The sequence below is a fragment of the Lynx canadensis genome, chromosome C1 (assembly GCF_007474595.2).
Source record: "Lynx canadensis isolate LIC74 chromosome C1, mLynCan4.pri.v2, whole genome shotgun sequence".
Classification (NCBI taxonomy): domain Eukaryota; kingdom Metazoa; phylum Chordata; class Mammalia; order Carnivora; family Felidae; genus Lynx; species Lynx canadensis.
The window spans coordinates 112,269,545-112,295,014 of NC_044310.1; positions in this window are offsets into that span (position 1 = coordinate 112,269,545).

Here is a 25,470-nt window from a genome sequence, read left to right on the forward strand (position 1 = left end):
TATGATCCAGGAAGACTGCTGTCACCAGAATTTGACCATGCTGGCACCTCACTCTTATTCTTCCTAGTCTCCAAAACTGTGAGAAATAAAATTGCTGTTGTGTAATTTTTTAGGACATCCAGAGAAAACTAAGACAGATTTTGCTGCAGAGAACTGGGGTGTTGTTGTAACAAATACCTGGTCATGAGGAAGCAGCTTTAGAATTGAGCATTGGATAGAAGTGGAAGAGTTTTGAGGTGCAGGCTAGAAGTACAGGTATAAGGAATGCGTGTAGTGAGGTATCAGATGTTAGTGAGAAACACGGTATTGAAAACTGGGAGAAAGGCAATATTTGTGGTAAAGGCCATGGCTAGACAATTTCTAGTGTCTTGTGGAAGGTAGAACTTGTGAGCAATGGAATGAGACATTTAGTTGAGGAGATTTCTAAGCACTGTGTTGAAAGAGTAGCTTTGAGTCTCCTGATTGCTTCTGGAAGAATACAGAAATTGAGAAGAATTGAAGAAAAAAACTGTTAAGCAAAAAGGGACCAGAACTTGAAGATTAGAAAAATTCTGAGCCTACATAGGAATGCATAAGAAATCTTGTTCTGAAGAGAACACTAGGTGTGACTGAACAATCATTTGATCAAGAGACCTTGAGCCATCTCAACAGAATCCAGGAAAAGAGTGGGAATCATGCCAGGAGAGACAGTGCCAGTGTGAACTAAAGGAGATATGAAAGATGGGATGGAATGAAGACCATTGGACTTCTTGGATTTTACAGCATGGAACCATAGAGCTATTTGGATGTGCACTATCCTCCAAGAAAAAGAAAGAAGGACTCGAAGAGTGCTGCCACAGTCTCCACAGACCTGAGTACACAGGCCTGGGGCAAGTTCCCATTGACTGGGTTTCAAAGGGGGAGGCTGCTGAACAGCAGGGCAGTGTGAGTGGGCCCAGCGTGTAGACTTCACAGATGTCTTTGACAAGCTCCTGCAGAAAATGTCACTGGGCCAAGGAGAGGGCCCAAACATTCCTCCTGCTCTGGAATTTCTAAGAGACCACCTCACTGGCTTCATCAGAGCTCAATCTTAATTAGCTATTTTGCCTTTAGATAAAAGCTTTATGCTGTCATTTCTGTCTTTTGTATTCAACTCTAATTTTCAAAATTGTATATTTAGAACAGTATAAAAAACTCAGGAGTGCAGTGCTGTGTACAATTAATTGATCACAGCCAGCTAAAGATTTATTTGTTCCTTCTCCACTCCCATTGCTTCACTTGACTGGCCTTAAAAAATAACCACACACACACACACACACTCACACACACACATACACACACACAAAACAACTTGGGAATGCTTACCAATTTATCTATTTTCACATCTTTGAGGTGTAGTGTGGTAAGGGAGACTAATGAGGCCTGAATTCTCCCATTAGCAAGTAAAGATGGTTTGAGACAATTGGATTTATTCTGAATTATTCATTCATCCAAAGAATAAATTTTGATTTATCCATTTGATTTATTCATTTCATCCAACGTGAGTTTATCAAAGGACTACTCTGTGTCATGCTTTGGTCATACAATGGTGAACAAGACTGAGAAGGCCACACCCACAGAAAGTCTATATTATAGACAGGACAGATAATAAACAAGCATATAAGCCAATAAACTAGATGATTTCACATAGTGAACAGTGCATGGAAGGGGTAAAGCAGGATTGTGGGTAAAGAACAACACAGGTCATATTGGAGGAGAAGGAGGACCTTAGTAAGCATTGCTTTAGGAAGGTCTTTGTGTGAAAATTCATGGTATTTGAACTGAAGCCCACAGGGTGAAGACAGTCCATCTGAGAGTTGGGGAAAAGCACAAACTAGGCTCAAACAACAGCAAGTACAGCAGCCATGAGGGAGGAATGCTCTTTTCAAATCTGAGAAAGGAAGAGGAGGTGTGGCTTTTGTGGGCTGAGCACTGGGTGAGATTCAATAAAATGGATCCAGAAGGGAGCAGGGGCTGGTTTAGAAAAGCCAGTAAGAAACTAGGCAACAGAAGAGGAAGACCTTTTTCCTTACTCGTCAAAGCCACTCGTTACAAGAATCTGAGATCTCAGTCAATCTGCTGCCATCGGCCCTCCTGCACACACTCTGAAGGTTACAATGAGATGGAATAAAGCAAGAGGAGTTGTCTGCAACTCAAAGCCCTGGGGTTGTCTCTCCATCCTGATCAGGTGTATATGCAACATGGTCTTCCAGGCTTCCTGGAGAGTAGACCTCTTATCAACATGCTGTTCAGTGAGGCTTCTTTGTACCTTTGCTAATTATTTCCTAGGTATGAAATAACTTCTTCTCTACTTATCCCTCTGCTGAAATGTCAGTTCTTTCATAACATGTACCCCCATGTCCAGAATTAGACTCAGTGTCTGAGTTTCTGTGTTATTACTTCATATTCCCTTGATTAACATTGCTGTACTTACTTTATTCTTATTGTTACAGTTAAGTATCTTTATCTTTGTTCCATGTTAATTGTAGAGCCTAGGAATCCTGAGACTTTATGGCTCCTGATGTCATTTCCCTCAGTTCCTCCAAAAAGCCTCCCTTGAACCCTCCAGGTGGCAGGAAGAACCACATTTGCATCTTCCTAACAGAACTTGACAAATGGTACTGCATTTTGCTGTTTTGTTGACCTATTCTCTAGAGAACTGAACACAGAACTCTGTCTTATTTATATTTATACACCTATAGCTGAACCCAACTCCTTATACCATGTAAATGCCAAATAAATAATGAATAAATAAATAGAATTTAGAGGTCTACTAAAATCTGATTGACTGAATTTAGTTTAGAAATTCAGTTAATATTAAGAAGTATTTTTGAACACTCAGTTTGTACAGAAAAAAAATTACTAGGTATTGAAAGCTGGAAATAATTAATATGTTCTTATTTTGTAGAATAGGTTATTGTAGAAAATTGTAGCATGCCTTCCCCCAAAGCTCTTAAAAATAAGAATATTATTAGGGTTTGGGCATCTGGGTAGCTCAGTTAAGCATCCGACTCTTGCTGTCAGCTCAGGTCATGATCTCATGGTTTCATGAGTTGGAGCCCCATGTGGGCTCTGTGATGGCAACACAGAGCCTGCTTGGGATTCTCTCTCTCTGTCTTCCTTTCTCTGCCCCTCCCCAGGTTGTGCTGTCTCTGTTTCTCTCAAAAAATAAATTAAATAAACTTAAAAAAATATTTTTATGGTTTGATCCCATCAATAAAATGTGATTTAGCTTGAAGAGAGGAAGGTATTATCTACATCTATGTTGATAAAAATAAAAACAGATAAAATACAAAAATAAGTAATAAATAAATAAAAATAAAATTGACAGCATTAAAATATTCATGATGTGTCTATATTTATACAACATATAAATAGGATTTATACTACACATTTTCTCTGTTTTGGAATGGTTGTTCAAAATTTTACTAATAAAATGTATTCTTTGTCTTGGTGGCCTTCTTCTTCTTCTAATTATTATTATTATTATTAGAGAGTGAACATGAGTGGAAAGGAGGGCCAGAGGGAGAGAGAAAGAATCCCAAGCAGGCTCTGTGCTGTCAGTGCAGAGCCTGATGTGGGGCTTGAATTCATGAACAGTGAGATCATGACATGAGTGGAAATCAAGAGTTGGATGTTAAACCAACTGAGCCACCCACGAGCCTCTCTGTCTTAGTATTATTAAGAAACATATTAAAACTTGTATTTTTGTTCAATGAAACGACTTTGAAAACTATGTTAAATATTAGTACTTACCATATCAACAAATTATTGGTTGATTTAATTAGGTAAGAAAGACAATTACTCCAGGCCTATAATTAATTAAAGGTGGTTGGTTAAATCCAGAAATAATTTTCTGTTTGAAGTCATATATAAGAATTGGGGAATGTGCCTAAGTGTTGAAGGCAAGTGAAGAAGGAAAACGACACTTTTCAATGACAGTCACAGCCACCAGGAATGTGCCCAAGTGTAACAACATTACAGCAGGTGAAAGTAGGTGCATATGTATCATTGCCATGAAATACGGTAGCAGAACTGGATATATGTCTTGGTTTGCCTCAGCATGATTCTTTATACAATAATCACTGATATCCTCCCTCTGCCACCCTGTGTTAAATCATTGGAAATGGTTATTTCTGATGTTTTGCCAAAGGACAGAATATTGTTTGTTTCACAATCACATCTGTCCTCCAGGTTCCACATTCATCCTTTCGGCCACTTACATATGTGAAATCTTTCACGGAAGAAGGAGGAGTGGCCAGTTTGGAGCCCTAGATAAAGGACCCCGAGCCCGGATACCGACCATGATGCCACTTCATTGCCTGGTGGCACCATCAGTATGAAGTCATTTTTCTCTTCTTCTTTCATCTTGCAACTTCCCTTGGAAGATTATTGATAGATACATATCTGTGAACCTGTTTCTATTCTTTAAGATATCCAGCTCATAACGTATAATAAAAATATGTTTATGCTTTCCCTCCATAAGATTAAAATGTTTTCCTTCACCTTCCTTTAAAGAAAACACATTTCAGACTCAATAGAAAAGACTTCTCCAGATCCTCTCATAGCTCAAAAAAGCCATATAGAAAACACTGATCCATTTATAATACAATACAGTTTATATAATGGGATATGAATCATAGTTTTGTACCAAGTGGAAAGAGATTTGACAGTTTAAGATGGATTCCTCAAAGCTGATGCTAAGGAAATTTCTGTAAAAAGAAATATGTTTCCTTAATCACTTTTCTTACAGTGCTGGGGGATATGCTTGCACAGTTATAATGTTCGAGTCAACAAAACTGGAATTTAACCAGAGGTGGAGTGGGAGAACTTGCATTTGGCATGGGGGGTATTATGGTAATGCAGGATTTTATTACATTTTTCTTTGTCAACTTCTCTTCTCTATTATCACCTTTTCCCCCATGAAATTTGCAAATAGAATTCCACTTCCTTCTCCCATCACACCTTTCCAAGACTCTGTAGTTATACCCACAACTCTCAAAACTTTATCTGAGAAATATTCACTATAACCAAATCTCCCAAATTAAAGTACACCTTGCATTTCAATTTCCATCCAGTTTCATGTAATAGGCCAGAACTTTGATTTGCCAAATAACTAATGTTATATGTTTTTAAATAGGAAAATGGCCACAAATTTGGGGACACAAAGAGGTCATGATATTACATCTTAGAACGTGGTGGGGGGACTGAGGAGTCCAGGAATCAGAGCTGAATTTTAGCACCATGTCTGCCCTTGACTTTCTGGCTGACCTTGAGTAAGTCACTGAAAATCTGTGCCGGTTTCCTTAAACTTGGGATGAAAGGCTAGATATATAACATTCTTCCCAGGTATAAAATTATAGATTCAAAGTGAGTGTTGAAGCTGGTAAAACATTCTAAGAATTTTGCAACTTGATCAAGGTATCACCAAAAACCCTGCTGATATCAGACTGCCAGCAATGTCTATTTCGAAAATACCCCAGTGGGATGAGAGGGTATTAATGGGTGTGGAGAGTCTATGCACACTCTATGCAGCTGAGGTAGAGTCACTTTTGCAGAACACATTATCATTTAAATTCTTTTCCATTTCCATGTCAAAATCATCCATTTAAAAAAAGTTCCAACAAATAAAAAAATGGAGCAGAAAGAAGGTAATTGTGAGAATTCCTGATAATTTCTTTTGACTCACACGTGTGTGTGACTGTGCTAAGCTTATGATTGAATAGTTTATAGATTTCTTTTCTTTTCTTTTCTTTTCTTTTCTTTCTTTTCTTTTCTTTTTTTCTCTTCTTTTCTTTTTTTAATAGCTTGAATATCTTTGTAAAGCAACAACAACAAAAACCCCTGAATATTCGTAGGTGCTTCCACTGCTTAAAAAATACATATTTTCAAATTAACTTCTATGACCAGGACGTGTTCATGCTAAATATTGTAAAATATATTCTATGTATGTACATTTGTTTCACTGCTGATATTTATCAGTTGAATTCCAAGAAATATTTTGAAGGAACCAGACCCTTACTTCTTTGCTGTTCGACAGTTAACAAAAACAGCCTCTTAGTGAATGGGTCATTTGGGTCAAGGGTCTGGCTGGATTTAAACAAAGGAGGGAGAGTAACAGTGATTTGGCTGAATGGTTACTTTTGTCTTTTGATTTCACTATATTAAAGTTGTCACCGAAGCTAGCACCATTCTATCTTAACAACTGACTTTAAATCTTAATGTTTTATCTATTTTCCAGCCCTACAATGCTTGAAGTTATCCTAAGCTCCAGAGTCATCCCTTTAATTCCTGTTGATTGATTTTTTTTAAATCCCCGATTAACAGAAATTAGAATGATGTCAGTAAAACTACAGATGGTGCTTCATGCTTTTGAAGAAGCAATGGGAATTATAATTTATTTGAACTTTTGTATTTATGTCTATGGAATTTGAGGAACAGTGACTACAGGCACATCAGATGAAACAAACTCTCTTTAAAAAATAAAAATAATGCTTGCAGTTTGAACCGCTATGATGAGACAGGAAACTCAGAGACATAGATAAAAATATTTGTTAATCAGTCTGACTGTGAGATACTCTTGATGGCATAGGTTCAAAAAGAGCCAGAGAATCTTGTTGAAAAAAACAGTCAGTGTTTAGAAAGATTCTAGAAGCTGTTATGACAGTAAAATGAGATTGCAGCTGAGTACCGCCTTCCTGGAGTAGCAATGGCTGCCCAAGAGTGAGAGTAAACACAAGCTTCTTGTGTGAGCATAAAATCAGCCAATATGCCAATTAGTTTCCACAATTATTTCCTCCAAGCTTTGATGAATTAGTTTCCTTTTTAGTTATTCTCACCTAATCACATTTGTCAGTTTTGTTCAGCCAAAAAAAAAAATGAAATATGAAAATATAAAATAAAACATAAAAATAAATATAAGCAGTGCTACATCTATCCATCCAATTAATACATTTGGTTGAAGATGTAATTAATCTGTGTATCCTATTTTATGGCCAACACACACAAGGTCGCAAGGCTTTTTCTTTTCAAATAAAATAAATGTCTTTGAGACTCAGAACCACCTTCTGGAAGAATGTTTTTCTTCCCTCTTTGAAATCTTTGCTCTGATATAGAACGGCCTTTGGGAGGCAGATCAAAGGAATCAAACTTGGTCAGAACGCTTGGGGAAAGGGAAGGGTAAGGAGCCTGCTTTCAACCCCGTGGCTGAGCCTTCCCATTGCAATTGCTATTCATGCCACAAGGTGTCAGTAGTGAAATACAGGCTATCCAGTCCTGGTGGGTCCTGGTCACCCTGTCTGTGGTCAAAAAATTCTTCACATTGCCGGTTTAATTGGGGCAGCCTGAATAGTCCCTGTCATGAGCCTGGGGAACATGCCAGCCTTCAGGCACCCTGACTCAAGAAAAGATTTTTGCAGATGTAGGACAGCCACCACTTGCATGTAGGAAAGCACCGAGAGATGCTCTCTCTTCTCACAGTGCTTTGGCTTGGTCCTATCCCCCAGGTGCCCAGTACAGCGGCTTTCAACGGATTAATGAATTAACTTAATAAAAATTAGTATAAGTAATTATTATATAAAGTTTACTGTGTGCAAAAGAGCATTTAATACAATTGACATATATTAATTTAATCCTCACACTCCCAGGAGATTATCCTCATGACGGCCATTGTATAGAAACGTGAACTGAGGTACAGAGAGGTTTGCAATTTTCCCACAGCCATGCTGCTTACAAGCTCAAGAGCTGGGATTCAAGCCCTAAGAATCTAGCACGAGGGGCCACACAGTTACCCGCACAAGGCTGTTCTTTCAGCTGCTGTGCAGGCATTTCTCCCAAGGCTAGAGAAGTGTGGAAGGGCTTCTACTCTCTGACCTTTTCCCCTGCATCCTGATGTGGAGAACATTCCTCCCACCCTCAGGGTCCAAGACTTGTACTTCTCAGCCAAGGGAAAAGGTAAGAAAGCTTGTGATAGGCCACCTACGGGTAGGGCTTTCTGGTGCTTGTCCCCGTTCAGTGTTCTTCTCTTTCCAAGCACATGGGAGGATTATACTTCCCCAGCCCTTTCCAGTTCCCCACATGAGCGTTCTGACCGGCTAGAAGTAGCCTTTGTTAGTTCAGGCTGAGGCATTTGTAAGTGATGCTCCTCTGGCACTTTCTTCCCCACCATGGCCTTTGAGGTTGTCATGACAACCAGGCAGCACAGCCAAAATATGGTGAAACCTTATCAACCAGGGAAGCTGAGTGACTGTGTGGATGGAGCCCAGCCTCCCAGCCCCATGCCCACCTCAACACTCAATCGTGATGGACAAGAGGCCTAAAAAATATATTTTTTCTTGTGTTAAAGGATATTTACTTTAATTTGTTTCTCGCTTACCCTACATGAACTCATACAGGGAGTTCCAGGTACGTCTTTGGGGAATGCCCCATTCACTCTAGAGGACCACCCTCAATAAAGCCTGAATGCCAGTTTTTGTGCAGACACAGAAAAAGGCAAAAGGACATCAGTTTCATACATTGGTGAGACAATGAAGAAGTTGGGGTCTCTTAAGATTAAGTCTAAAGAAATTAAGAAAGTTGAAAGACTGCCCTGAGACAAAGAGGGCCAGGTAGTTAATGCAGTACTCAGAAGCTGAACCTGAGATCTGAATTGGCTGAAGCGAGGTTGCATGTACAAGGCTTTTGATCCTATAAGTGGGCCATGACACCAAAAGTCTCTTGGCACAGAACAATCACCTTATTGGATGATATAAAGACCACTTGAGAGGGGAACTTGCATGATGCCTATTTTTGAATGAGTGGTCAACCCAGATGACAGATGACTGGTCAACCTGGATGGCAGATGACTGGCCAACTCATGGCAGATAACTGGCCAACCCAGATGACAGATGACTGCAGTCACAGGCAAGACAGCCAGACTCCCTCTGCATGCAAACAGACATATACATGAGGTCAGCACTTTTCTCAAGTGCTCTTAGGTCCAGGGGTTTCCTTTTTGTTTTATAATCACTTATTAGAAGCTGATCAAGATGGCGAAGTAGGATAACCCTGAGCTCGCTCTACCTCACAGATACACCCAAACTATAATGACAGACAGAACTCTCTCTGAGAATGACTTCAAGACTAGCAGAACAGCTCTTCCTCAGCTAAAGATAAACAGAAAGAAAAGAAACAATACATTGAGATAAGTAGAAGGGTCACAGAGGCAGTCCAGTCAGCACCAACACCCCCAGCACCACAATCCCTAAGTAGGAGGAATATTACAAATGAAGAGGTCTTTCCTGAGGAGCAAGGGGTTAAGCTCCACATCAGGCACCCCTGTCCTGTGAATCTGTACCAGAAAGACAAGACCCCATAATGTCTGGTTTTGAAAATCAGAGCCAGAGGGCTATAGGAAACCAAGATTCTGCTCTGAATAGGGTTTGTGCACAAACTCACTTGCTCTAAGACTCAACACAGAGGTAGCAGTTTGAAGGTATCTGTGCCATAGGTGAAGGAGACATATTGACTAATTTTAGGGTGTATTGTGGAGGGGCTAGGACCTGTAGGAACTCTGTCTGGGGATGGACATGTTGATAGATGCCATTTTTCTTAAAGAGTGCCATTTCTGATATTCTCCATCTACCTTGATAGCACCATTTGCCCCACCATGGTATTCCCTTGTGGTCCTTCCCTGAACAAACCACCAAGCCCAGAAGGCACTCCCCTACCCACAGCAGCTCTGACCTTGCCACAACCAGATGGCAATCTTGGCCTGAACCAGTGCTCTGCCTTGATGAGAGGCAGTCCTGCCCATCAACACACCAGCAGCAGTCACAGCCCAGTTACAACAGGAGGGAGCATACAACCTACAGAGGGGACAATCCTGGAACACTTGGTGAAAGGGAGTATTGTGTTCCTTGCTCCCATAGGACACTTTCTACATAGGACCACTCCTTCAAGACTAGACAATGAAACTGATCTACTTAATACATGAGAACATAAACAGAGAGTCAAGACATCAGAGAAATAACTAAACAAAACCAAGATAAGCAATCTACCTGATAGAGTTCCAAGTAATAGTCATAAAGATGCTCACTGAACTCTAAAAAATTCATGAACATAGTGAGATCCTCAGCAAAAAGATAGAAAATATAAAAAAGAACCAGTCACATCTGAAGAATATAGTAACTAAAATAAAAAATACATTAGAGGGAATCAACAGCACATTAAATGATGCAGAATAACAGCTTAGCTTGAAAATCACCAAGCTAAACAGCAAACAAGAATTTTAAAAAATAAGGACAGTTTAAAGTACTTCTTGGGCACCAGGCATACTAATATTTGCATTATAGGGGTCCTGGAAGGCGAAGAGAGACAGAAAGGGGAAGAAATCTTATTTGAAGAAATGATAGCTAAAAATATTCCCTAACCTGGAATAGGAAAAGGACATCTAGGTCCAAGAGGCACAAAGAGCCCCCAAGAAGAGAAACCAAAAAATGTCTATACCAATTATAATTGAACGGTTAAATATTAAAGATAAACAGAGAATCTGAAATGCAGCAAGAGAAAAACAGCTACTTACATATAAGAAACCATGTCCCACCCCAAGACTATCAGATGACTTCTCAGCAAAAACTTTATAGGCCAGAAGGGAATGGCATGATATATTCAAAGTGCTAAAAGGAAAACAAAACAAAACAAAAAACAAAACAAAACAAAGAAAACAAAAACAACAACAACAAAAAACAAACCATACCAAACCAAACCAAACAATCCTGCCACCAAGAATACTCCACCCAGCAAGGTTGTCAATCATAATTGAAGGAGAAATAGAGTTTCCCACAAAAAAACAAAAGTTAAAGAAGCTTATTATCCCCTGTTAAGGTTTTTTTTTTTTTAAGATTTTATTTTTAGGTAATTTCTATACCCAACATGAGGCTCAAACTTGCAACCCTGAGATCAAGAATTGTATGCTGTACTGCCTGACCTAGCAGGCACCTCCAAGGGGACTCCTTTAAATGGAAAAGAAGAATAGAGTAAGATAATTATGAAACAAAAATCTGACTAGTAAAAGCAAATAAAGAGTGATGATAGTGGATCAAACACTTATATACCTGCTATGAAAATTAAAAGACAAAAATAGCAAAACAAACTATAGCTACAATAAGTAGTTAAGGGATACACTGAATAAAAAGGTGTAAGATATGAAGTAAAAAACATGAAATGTAGGAGGAAGTAAAAATGTACTGCTTTTAGAATGTTTGAACTCAAATGACCATTAACTTAAAATAGACTGCTATATGCATAGACTGTTTTATATGAACTTCATGATATCCACAAACCAAAAACCTGTAATAGATACCCCCAAATGTAAAGATGAAAGAATCTATATATAACACTAAATTGTGAGGAAAGAGAGCAAGAACTACAAAACAAACTAGAAAACAATGAACGAAATGGGAATAGTTTATATCAATAAATAATTACTTCAAAAGTAAATGCACTAAATGTTCTAACCAAAACACATAAGGTGGCTGAATGAATAAAAAATGAGGCCCATCTATATGCTCCTACAAGAGATTCACTTTAGACCTAAAGACATATACAGACTGAAAGCGAAGGGCTGGAAAAAAATATTCCATGCAAATGGAAAGTAAAAGAAAGTTGTGGTAGCAATGCTTATATAAGACAAAAAGACTTTATAGTAAAGGTTTATCAATTTTGTTTATCTTTTCAATATAAACTCTCAACAAAGTGGGTAAAAAGGGAACATATCTCAGCATAATAAAAAGCCACATATGACAAACCCACAGCTCACATTAGACTCGATGATAAAAAGGTGAAAGCTTTTCCTCTAAGACCAGGAAGAAGAAAAAATATGCCCACTCTTACCATTTTTATTCAAGATTGTACTTGAAGTCCTAGCCATAAGAATCAGACAAGAAAAAGAAATAAAAGGTACCCAAAATGGTAAAAAAAAAAAAAAAAAGAAGTAAAACTGTCACTATTTGGAGATGACATAATATGACATATAGAAAACCCTAAAGACTATGACTACACTAAAAAAATAAAAACCAAACTACTAGAAGTAATAAGTTAATTCAGTCAAATAGAAAATTTGTAATTCAGTGCAAAATAGAAAATTAATACACAGAAATATGTTGTGTTTCTATACACTAATAATAAACTATAAGAGAGAAAATTAAGGAAATATTTTCAATTACAATCGCATTAAAAAGAATAAAATACTTAGAAAAAAAGTTAACCAAGATGAATGACCTCTACTCTGAAAATTATAAGACACAGATGAATGAAATTAAAGATTACACAAATAAATGGAAAGACATACCATACTCAAGGATTGGAATAATTAAAATTGCTACAATGTCCATAGTACCGGAAACAATCTACATGTGTATTTCAATCCTTATTAAAATACCAATGGCCTTTTTCACCAATATAGAAAAAAAAATCCTAAAATCGTGTGGAAACACAAAAGTCTCTGCACAGTCAGAGGAATCCTGAGAGAGAACAAAGAAGAAGGTATTATGCTTTCTAATTACAAACTATAAAACAAAGTTATAGTAATCGAAACAGTATGTAATGACATGAAAACAGACACACTGATCAATGGAACAGAGAGCCCAGAACTAAACCCAGACTTATAGGGTCAATAAATCTATTACAAAGGAGATAAGAATATGCAATGGAGAAAAGATGGTATCTTCAATAAATAGCGCTGGGAAGACTGCAGAGCTACATAAAAAAAAAAAAAAGTAACTGTATCTTGCATCATGCATAAAAATAAACTCAAAATAGGTTAAAGATTTAAATATGAGAACTGAAACTATAAATTTCCTGAAAGAAAACATAGGTGGTAAGCTCTTGGACATCAGTCTTAACAACATACTTACAGATCTGTCTCCTCAGGCATGGGCAACAAAAAACAAAAACAAACTACTGGGACAATATCAAACTAAAAAGCATTTGGACAACAAAGGAAACAATCAATAAAATGAAATGGCAACTTACTAAATAGGGGAAGATGTTTGCAAATTGTGTATTAGATAAGGAGCTAATATCCAAAATCTATTGGGAAGTCATGTAACACAATACCAAAAAAAAATCCAATTAAAAAAAATTGTCAGAGGACCTGAGTAGACATTTTTCCAAAGAAGACATCCAGATGGCCAACAGACACATCAAAAGATCCTCGACACCACTCATCATCAGGCAAATGCAAATCAAAACCACAATGAGATACCACTTCACACCTTTCAGAATGACTAGTATCAAAAAGACAAGATATAACAAGTGTTGGCAAGGTTATGGAGAAAAGTGAACCCTTGTGCAATGTTGGTGGAAATGTAAACTGGTGCAACCGCTATTGAAAACAGTATGGAGCTTCCTCAAAAAGTTAAAAAAAGAGATAGTATATGATCTAACAATGCCACTTTTGGTATTTATCTTAAAGAAAACAAAAATACTAATTCTAACAGGCATGCATTTCCACAGTTATTGCAGCATTGTTTACAATAGCCAAGATAAAGCAACAATCTGTGTCTATTGATAGATGAATGGATAAAGATATGTACACATGTACACACACACGCACACATGCGCACGTGTGTGCGTGCACGTACACACACACACACACTGGAATATTACTCAGCCATAAAAAGTAGTGAAATATTGTCATTTGTGACAATCATGGATGGACCTAGAAGTATTATGCTAAGAGAAATTAGTCAGACAGAGAAAGACAAATACCATATGGTTTTGCTGATATGTGGAATCTAAACAAAATGAATGAGCAAACAAAATAGGGTCATAATACAGAGAACAAACTGGTAGTTGACGAGGGGGTTGGGCAAAATAGGTGAAGGGAATTAAGAAGTAGAAAATTTCCATAATAAAATAAATAAGTCACAGCAATGTAAAGTACAGCATAGGCAAGAGAGTCAATAATATTGTAATAATTTTGTATGGTGACTACTTATCACAGTGAGCATTTCACAATGCATACAAATGTCAATCACTATTTGCTTCAATAAAAAATAAAAAATAAAATTCAGGTTTGAACTCATAAAAAAATGAAATAAAATCACTAATTAGATTCATTAACGGACGATTACGTGAAAAGGATGATACTTATAGACACTGTTCTCTCTTTTATTTTTTAATTTAATTATTTATCTCAGACATCTTGTTTAATGGCTAAATTAGAAAAGGTTAATGACATTTTATTGTATTTATATAGCATAATTTCAGGTGCCTATTGATTCATATTTTAATATTCTCCAGGTGTTTGCTGATGCACACAATGCTGTTATAAACAGCTCTTATATGTTACATTGGTAATATTGTATAAGGTGAACAGAAAAAATGCAGTCCTGGCTGCTGGGTCAGAGCACATGTGCATTTTTATTTTTTAAGACATTACCAAACTGCCTCCAGAAATTTTGCACTTTTGCACATTTATTCTCCCATCAATGTTTATGAGAGGCCTTGTCTCCCCACACACTTGCTGGTGCTGGAAATCATTAAGCTTTCTTACTGTTATTTTTCCAGTAGAAATATGCTTATTTTATTGTTGATCCAATTTGCTTTCCTTTAGTTGCTGATAATGCTTTTTGTATGCTTATTGGCCTTTGTGCTGTCTGTTTATATCTTTTGCCCATTTTTAAAATTTTTGGTTATTCATATTTCTTTCTTACTGATTTACAGAAGTTATTTTAAATCAACACTATTAGTCCTTTAATCTATCACTGTGATTACAATTTCCCATTTCATCTTCATCTCTTGAATTTGTTCATATTATTTTGTGCCATAAAGAACTTTGGTAATGCACAGTATTACATGTCAGGCCATCTAGGATTAAATTACAATTCTGCTATTTTACTAGTGTTATGATCCTGGGAAAATTATGTGACCAATCAGTGCCTCAGCCTTCTCATCTTTAATATTGGTATTGATAAGATAACCAGCTCACTGGGTTTCATGAGGATGGATAAGGTTATACATGTAAAACTGTAACATAATGTATATTTATAGTAGGTATATGTTAGTTCTCATTTTATTCTCCTAAGATCAAATTTATCATTCTTGTCCTGCATTCTTGTCCTGCATTCTTGTCAGGACATGAATCCTGCTTGGAAGTCAGGGAATTTTTTAAATGTAAATTCCAAATTTTTTGAAAAACACATAACAGGAAATAAATAACTATTCTCAGATATACGTGGCCCATGATTTTATCCAAGGCTAATTGATTAAACAAGTCTGAGTGCATGTCTGGGCCTATGTGATCTCCCAGCAATTTGGAATGTTTCGGAATTTGTACAACTAGTGAAGAAAAATGTAGAAACGGGGACGCCTGGGTGGCTCAGTCGGTTGAGCATCCGACTTTGGCTCAGGTCATGCTCTCACGGTCTGTGAGTTTGAGCCCCACGTCAGGCTCTCTGCTGACAGCTCGGAGACTGGAGCCTGCCTGGGATTCTGCCTTCCTCTCTCTCTGCCCCTCCCCCGCTCATGCTCTGTCTCTCTCTCTCTCTCTGTCTCTGTCAAAAATAAATTTAAAAAAAATTTAAGAAGAGAAAAATGTAGAAATTATTTAGGACTGCACATGCACAGTGATGTTTGTGCTGAGGCTTACATTTTCTAAATTCTGTCTGAAATTTGTAAGGGACCCTGTTGCTCATGCGGTTCTTCCTATGACTGGTGCTAAATAATAGGTGTAAAGGGACTAGTCTTTCTTGTAGAGGGTCTTGTTATCTTATTTCCAAGGCAGCATGTACTGCCCAGACATGTCCTCTATCTTTCTCACACACTCACCCATGGAATATGAAAGCTGCTTCATGCTGTTTGGGTGTTTTCTATGACACAATGAAGGGCATAATTTGTTTTTGTTTTTGCTTTTTTTTAATATGACATTTATTGTCAAATTGATTTCCATACAACACCCAGTGCTCATCCCAACAGATGCCCCCCTCAATACCCCTCAGCCACTCTCCCCTCCCTCTCATCCCCCATCAACCCTCAGTTTGTTCTCAGTTTTTAAGAGTCTCTTATGTTTTGGCTCCTTCTCTCTCTAACCTTTTTATTTTTTCCTTCCCCTCCCCCATGGTCTTCTGGTAAGTTTCTCAGGATCTACATAGGAATGAAAACATGGTATCTGTCATTCTCTGTATGACTTATTTCACTTAGCATAAGACTCTCCAGTTCCATCCATGTTGTTACAAAAGGCCATATTTCATTCTTTCTCATTGCCAAGTAGTATTCCATTGTGTATATAAACCACAATTTCTTTATCCATTCATCAGTTGATGGACATTTAGGCTCTTTCAATAATTTGGCTATTGTTGAAAGTGCTGCCATAAACATCGGGGTACAAGTGCTCCTATGCATCAGTACTCCTGTATCCCTTGGGTAAATTCCTAGCAGTGCTCTTGCTGGGTCATAGGGTAGATCTATCTTTAATTTTTTGAGCAACCTCCACACTGTTTTCCAGGGTGGCTGCACCAGTTTGCATTCCCACCAATAGGGAAAGAGTGTTCCTCTTTCCCCACATCCTTGCCAGCATCTATAATCTCCTGATTTGTTCATTTTAGCCACTCTGACTGGCGTGAGGTGGTATCTGAATGTGGTTTTGATTTGCATTTCCCTGATGAGGAGCGATGTTGAGCATGTTTTGATGTGCCTGTTGGCCATCTGGATGTCTTCTTTAGAGAAATGTCTATTCGTGTTTTCTGCCCATTTCTTCACTGGATTATTAGTTTTTTGGGTGTGGAGTTTGGTGAGTTCTTTATAGATTTTGGATGCTAGCCCTTTTTCCAATATGTCAATTGCAAATATCTTTTCCCATTCCGTTGGTTGCCTTTTAGTTTTGGTGATTGTTTCCTTTGCAGTGCAGAAGCTTTTTATCTTCATGAGGTCCCAATAGTTCATTTTGCTTTTAATCCCCTTGCCTTTGGAGATGTGTCAAGTAAGGAATTGCTGCAGCTGAGGTCAGAGAGGTTTTTTCCTGCTTTCTCCTCTAGTGTTTTGATGGTTTCCTGTCTCACATTCAGGTCCTTTATCCATTTTGAGTTTATTTTTGTGAAAGGTGTAAGAAAGTGGTCTAATTTCATTCTTCTGCATGTTGCTGTCCAGTTCTCCCAGCACCATTTGTTAAAGAGACTGTCTTCTTTCCATTGGATATTCTTTCCTGCTTTGTCAAAGATCAGTTGGCCATACTTTTGTGGGTCTAATTCTGGGGTTTCTATTCTGTTCCATTGGTCTATGTGTCTGTTTTTGTGCCAATACCATGCTGTCTTGATGATTACAGCTTTGTAGTAGAGGCTAAAATCTGGGATTGTGATGCTTCCCACTTTGGTCTTCTTCTTCAATATTACTTTGGCTATTCAGGGTCTTTTGTGGTTCCATACGAATTTTAGGATTGCTTGTCCTAGCTTTGAGAAGACTGATGGTGCAATTTTGATGGGGATTGCATTGAATGTGTAGACAGCTTTGGGTAGTATTGACATTTTAACAATATTTATTCTTCCAATCCATGAGCACAGAATTTTTTTCCATTTCTTTATATCTTATTCAATTTCCTTTATAAGCTTTCTATAGTTTTTTTAAAAAAAATTTTTTTTTCAACGTTTATTTATTTTTGGGACAGAGAGAGACAGAGCATGAACGGGGGAGGGGCAGAGAGAGAGGGAGACACAGAATGGGAAACAGGCTCCAGGCTCTGAGCCATCAGCCCAGAGCCCGACGCGGGGCTCGAACTCACGGACCGCGAGATCGTGACCTGGCTGAAGTCGGACGCTTAACCGACTGCGCCACCCAGGCGCCCCAAGCTTTCTATAGTTTTAAGCATACAGATCTTTTACATCTTTGGTTAGGTTTATTCCTAGGTATTTTATGCTTCTTGGTGCAATTGTGAATGGGATCAGTTTCTTTGTCTTTCTGTTGCTTCATTGTTAGTGTATAAGAATGCAACTGATTTCTGTACATTGATTTTGTATCCTGCGACTTTGCTGAATTCACGTATCAGTTCTAGCAGACTTTTGGTGGAATCTGTCGGGTTTTCCATGTATAATATCATGTCATCTGCAAAAAGTGAAAGCTTGACTTCATCTTTGCCAATTTTGATGCCTTTGATTTCCTTTTGTTGTCTGACTGTTGATGCTAGCACTTCCAACACTATGTTAAACAACAGCAGTGAGAGTGGACATCCCTGTCGTGTTCCTGATCTCAGGGGGAAAGCTCTCAGTTTTGAAGGGCATAACTTGTATACCCATCCTGAGAGTTTCTAGGACAAGCAATACCTGAGTTGTAGACACAGGGCAAAATACCTCCTTGGAAGAGAGCCAAGGTACATTGTCCAGAGAGGACCAACATATACAAAACAAGAGGGAATTGCTTGGTTTCCAAGTGGACAAAACTCCATTTGGTGGTGTAACTTAAAGCTCTTTCCATGCAGAGAATGATTGGTTCATGAAAAGGGAAAGACTGAATATATTGTCAGTGGGTCTGGACAGGTTTTTAAATTCTGTAGAACTTCCAAAGGGGAAGCACAAACCCCTTACCCCACTTTGCCTCAGCCCCAGATGCTTCTCTGAGTAGCACGGAATTGAAAGTGAAGTTAGAACCAGATTCATTTTCTAGCCTCATCATTGAACCCTATATATTTTTTTCTCTTTAAATGGGGCTGCTAATATGAAGCAATCAGGATTCTTAAGGGGATTAAGTTACTGAGGTGAATTTATGAATGACACATCCGGCTGTTTACCTGCTAGTGTTTATGTTGTTGTTAATCACTCTCTTCAACATTGGAAGTGTTCGCATCATGGCTGTAGAAGGGGGATATCTCTCTCCTCGTGGTGTATTTCAATGTTTTGAAAGGGTCATACCCAGGCCACAAACATTCTACACAAATTCCAAATACCTCTGGACATATTAATCCCCCAACATGGAGGGAGACCAGCAGCCAGAAGTGGCAATGCTTTCCCCAAGCTCTTATCCTTACCTGATGCTTTGCTAACACCCCACCTTCATCTACAGCTACAGCTGGAAATCAAATCGTGGCCAATCCTGTTCTCTGAAGCTGTGCTCAAACTTCCAAATAGTACATTTAGGAAGTACTCTTGAAGAAGTTGTATAAAAATATGTATGAGTATAAGAATATGGAGGGGCACCTGGGTGACTCAGTTGGTTAAGCGTCCAAGTTTGGATAAGGTCATGATCTCACGACTTGTGAGTTCGAACCCCACACCGGGCTCTGTGCTGACAGCTCAGAGTCTGGAGCCTGCTTTGGAATCTGTGTCTCCCTCTCTCTGCTCCTCTCTTGGTCGCACTCTCTCTCTCTCTCAAAAATAAGTAAACATTTAAAAAATTAAATATATATATATATATATATATATATATATATATATATATATGGATAAAGGAACCATTCTTTAGATAAAACACCAGCATTTTCACTATTTATTTGGCAAATATTTATTAAGCATGTACTGAATCCAGGGCTTTGTGTAAGCTATCACTTACTGACTGTGTGATAATGAACAAATAAATGAAAGATTTTGCTTATACATGGAGTTACGACAGTTATTTCAAATGAGATAATGTGCTAAAGAATCTGGTGCCTGGCATGTAGTAGGTGCTCATGAAATGTCAAACAGTTGCCATTGACACTATCTGCAATAAAATATATAATAATATGTTAAAATACTTAGTTCTAGGTTGGCCTGAAGTGTGTGTTATATGTATGTAGATTCAATATTGAATTACTTAACATTAATGGGTTGTCAACCTTCTACATGATAGGACTTGTAATGATGACAAGAGGCTTTTATATACAAAGTACCTAAAAGTTCTAGAAAATTGTTATTTTTAACTCACTCCCACCCACTCTACTTAGATATTACAGACTTGAGAGAACAATTAAGAAAAGCATTTGAAAAGAATAATGGAAAATTGAATTCTATAGGATAAGGGCAAATAAAAAGAACTAATACATATTTTAAATAACTCCCCAAGGAACTTATTAGAGATTTGCATATTTGACTCTCATAAAATCTTGTAAAATGGATAATATCTTCATTTTTTTACAAGAAAAAATGAAGCAGGGTAAGTTATACCCCTTGCTCAGCTAATAAAAGACCTTGCTTGAATTTGAAATCAAGTTTGTTAAACACCAAGTTTGTATGCAATCAGAGATAGAAAAACAAACAAAATAATATATTAGAGTAACAGAAAACAAAAGTGCAAGCAAGAAAACCAGTATTATCTATAATGACAGAATCTGGCTCTGGGTGGTGAGAATATACAGGGTGCTTTCTACCTTGAGAGTGTAGTGATATAAGATTTTCTGTTGTTGAATCAGGGATTCCTAGAAGTGCATAAAAATAATCACTGAATAAAAAGGTAAACAGTAAAAGAAGAAATAAGTCAGATACGATACTGGAAAAAGGAAAAAAATAATAAAACAAAGACAGTTATGTTAGGATTTAAGAGACTGGGGCTGAGGAAATTGACTCAAACCTGGTGACCAAGAATAATTAAACATAAGAAGTTTAGGGACGCCTGGGTGGCTCAGTTGGTTAAGCGTCCAACTCTTGGTTTCCATTTCAGGTCATGATCTCACGTTCACTGAGTTCGAGCCTGGTGTCAGGGTCTGCGCTGACAGTGTGGGACCTGCTTGGGATTCTCTCTCTCCCTCTCTCTCTCTCTGCCCCTCCTTGGTTTGCTTTCCCTCTCTCTCTTTCTCTCTCTCTCTCAAAACATTATATAAATAAATAAATAAATAAATATTAAAAAAATAATAAGTTTAGTCCAAATTCACCCTTCTTAGCACAATGCTTAACAAAGCTCTCTTGGTGCCAGATTTAGCTTGAGATTCACCATGGTATATAACACAGAGAGCAGGCATCTCAAAGATGGATGTTTTGGAAGAATACAGGAGACCCAGCAGGGCATTGGTGTTGCCAGATGAATGTGGAAGGTGGAAAAACCTGTGGCTGCAGATTTCTCTCTGTGAAAAGATTGAGGAGACATGGCTGTATTTCACCTGGAAGGCTCTGCGGGAAACTGAAGGCAAGGGGAGTCAAGATGAGAAGCTAGATATTTGACTAGAAAAAGTTCAGGCATTTGAAAACTCATGCCTACACAAAAACCTGAACTTGAATGTTTATGGCAGCTTTATTCATCATCACCAAATACTGGAAGCTAGAAAGACGTCCTTCAATGGGTGAAGAGATAAACTGTGGTATGTTCGTAAAATGGAACGCTTGAAGAGATAATGGGAAAGAAGCTATCAAGCCACAAAAAGACACGGATGAATGTTAAATGCAGATGCTAAGTTAACAACGCAAGAAAGAAAGGTTACATACTGTGTGGTTCCAGTTGTATGACGTTCTGGAAGAGGCAAAACTAAAGCAATGATTGTGAAAGCCAAACCGTAGTCCTTGCCAGGAGTTTGGAGAAAGAGGAGGAGAGTTGATTAGGTAAAACATGGGAATTTTAGAGTGATGAAATGTTTCTCTATGGTATTGCAGCTATATGGCAATATATATTTGTCAAAATCAATAGAAATTTAGAGCAAAAAGAATAAACATTAATGTATGCAAACTAAAAAAAGATACTCAGCATGGAGGTAAGGACATCCAGGATAGAATACTGAATATGACAAAATCATCTAACTTTATTACAAATGTATGAAACAACCTCACTGAATGGAGTAGGAGGACGATGTGCTGATCTAGATAACTGGATATGATTGGAATCTGTAAGTCTAAAGGCTAAAGGACCTGTATACAATTTTGTACTCAGTGAAGTTGTTTCCCATGGGTAACTGGTTAATTTTATATAATAATAATAATAGTAGTAGTAATTATATATAATATAACATAATATAATATATATTATATATAGTATATATAGTAATTATATATATAGTAATATATATAATATATAGTAATTATATATAATAAATATAATAAATATAATAAATATAATATAATATAATATAATATAATATAATATATAGTATATAGTATATATAGTAATTATATATAGTTATATATAATATATAGTATATATTGTAATTATATATAATATCATTATAATATATAATATGATATATTTTAATATTATATATAATATGATATATTTTAATATTATATATAATATTTATAATATTTTAATATTATATATTTATTTTATTAAACATTTATAATATTTAGTATAATAATTATAATATATAATATAAATGTTATATTTTATATGATTATATATATGACTAATTATAGAACATATATATAATATATGTTGTATTTTATATGATTATATATATATTATATGACTGTAATTATAGGACATATATATAATATATATATGAATTGAGCAATTAAGTAAATTGAATGATGCATGTGATGGTAGATTTGACTCGAAGACATAAATATATGTTTATACTCATGTTAGTGTGCATCCATCCATCTCCTTGTTCTTTCAGCTGGGAGGGTCTAGAGCTGGGAGGGTCTAGAGCTTGCAATATCTGAGAAACAATGAGCATACTTGGTATCCAGATGTTAGTTTCTAATACCATTATCCAATACAAGGAACCAAGGATCCTTGAAGAAATGACTGATTCTAAGATTAGGGCATGAAGGATACAGGATCAGCCTAGAATATCTTCCAATGCCAGAAAATAATATAATCCTGAAAAAAAAAATCATAGTGATGGGTGTGTGTCTAAGGGACACAGAATTCAACTGAAAGAGATCCCAGTGGTCAAGGCTGGAACAATTTGAGCATGAAAACAAATACAGTATTGGATTATAATCCAAAGTACATAATAAATAGGCGTGGGTCCAAACTGATTCAAAAAAAACTACTGGGTAAGTAAATAGGGGAAAAGAGGCAACTCTCTTGTGAGGAAGCATTTCTTTTTTTTCAACGTTTTTTTTATTTATTTTTGGGACAGAGAGAGACAGAGCATGAACGGGGGAGGGGCAGAGAGAGAGGGAGACACAGAATCGGAAACAGGCTCCAGGCTCTGAGCCATCAGCCCAGAGCCTGATGCGGGGCTCGAACTCACGGACCGCGAGATCGTGACCTGGCTGAAGTCGGACGCTTAACCGACTGCGCCACCCAGGCGCCCCATGAGGAAGCATTTCTAATGATTTCCGTAGATGGTTTGCTCTTCAGGTGGTAGAGCAGAGTCTTTACTTCTAGTGTGTGGGCTGTGCTTGATGACTTTCTTAGAAAGAATAGAGTATGGGGGTGACTGGGTGGCTCAGTCAGTTAAGTGTCCAATTTCAGCTCAGGTCATGATCTTATGGTTCATGGGTTTGGGCCCCAGGTCGTGCTCTGTGCTGACAGCTCAGAGCCTGGAGCCTGCTTCAGATTCTGTGTCTCCCACTCTCTCTACCCTTCCCCCACTCATGCTCTGTCTCTGTCTCAGAAATAAATAAAAACATTAAAAAAATAAAAAAAAATAATTCAGTATAGAAAAGGGGAAAAAAGAATAAATTTACATTGAAGAAACCTGATGAGTCAACTGATCAGATTAACACTGATGGTGATGAGTCACATTAATAGTGTGTACCCTTGACATGATGTCATGAGAATGGCATGTTACCTCTACGATCTTCCTCCCTCCCCCAAACATATCACCCCAGTCTAATCATGGCAATAACATCAAATGAATCCTAATTGAAAGACTGTCTATAAAACACTTAACTGGTGCTCCTGAAAACTCTCATGGTCACCAAAAGCAAGGAAAGTCAGGAAGTGTCACAGCCAAGAAGAGCCTAAGGAATCTTGATGACTAAATGTAATATGGCATCATGCATGGAATCCTGGAACAAAGAAAGGAAACTGAGGGAATCTGAATGAAAGTATGGACTTTATTGATTCATTAATTATAGCAGATGTACCAGACTAATATAGGATCTTGATGAGGGGTATATGGAGACTTTCGGTGCTAATTTCACAATTTTTCTATAGATTTCAAGCTGTTCTAGGATAAAAATTTTATAATTTTTTTTAAGTCAGAAAAAAAACTTCAGATAAATCTTGTCCATGTGGACAGTATTTTGAAATTAACCCCTCATTAATTCTTATGAGAGCTTCATAAATCCCAGGGAATAAGCATTTGCTGATTCAAAGATTTGTCTTATGAAAAGCATAATGAATAAAAAAAGGAGAGGTGAGAAATATTTCAGCTTCATGGAGTTCTGCCATATTTATTTAGGGAAGGACAATCCATAAGCACAAAGTATTGTCCTTTAAAATACAAAGTATGCACATATACACACATACTGGGTCAGCATAAGAGAGAATATTTATGTCACTGTTCCCAAATTCCATCTTTAGCCTTTTCAGATATTGACGATGTTCCCAGTTTACAACCTTTCCTCTAGAAGAGATTCAATGCAGAATGCAGCCCACGTATTGCAAGTTTGGCAAAGAACAGAGAGATACACAACTTTTGCGAAACCACAGATATATGAATTAACATGTTTTAAGGAAACCCCCCAAACATGTTAAGATATAAGAGAGATATGGTAAATCCAACAACAAAAAGTCAACTCTATATTACACCAAGGATTGTAGCCTGTGTGTCCAGCCACCTCCTCCTTCACTTTTAGCACATAAGCTCACCTTCTTCACTGGGAAAATAAGAGTATTCGACACAGACTTTCAACTTCATTTTTCACTATATGATGTTGTGCAGATTAAGAGTTAACAGATATAAAGAAATTAGAACAATACTGAGAACCTATTGTTATTATATAATTGTTGTTATATATTATAATTATTAGTGTAGGCAATAGATATACATATAGCTTCCTACAGGTACCTTGAATTCAATATCTAAAAAATTAAAAAAAAAAAAAAAGTCTTGTTTTCCGTTAACCCTACTTCTCCAACTAAGATCCTTAACTCAGTGAATGAGGTGTAATTCCAAAATTCAGATGTTAGTGCAGCTTCAGTTTTATTCACTTTACCTTCTAACTGTCTCTTGATTTGATGGCTCCTCAGAACCCCCAGTCCAGCTACTTCGGTTCCTTACAGGTGGACTGATTCTCAGCCTGCTTCTCCTTCTGTCATCTCCATCCCTCCCATGAACTGGAGACAAAGGGACCTCTTGAAAACACGCATCCTTATCATGTTGTTTTTCTTTTAGCCATGACCATGTTCCTGACCAATTCTCCAGTCTCATCTCTTGTTCTGCTTCATTTTCTACCTTGCTTTAACTTCTCAAATTTCTAATATTTGTATCTTGTTGTTTCAACTTAGAAAGTTAAATGGTCTTCCAGTGTACATTTCCTCTTCTAGAATATTTGGTCACTTTCAATCTTCGTGGCCAAGTTCAAAATTCATCTTCGGTATCATGTCCTCTCAAAAGGCTTCGTTACACCTCCAAATTGGGCTGATATGGTCCTTCTATTCTTTCGCAGGTCTTCCTGTGTATAAACT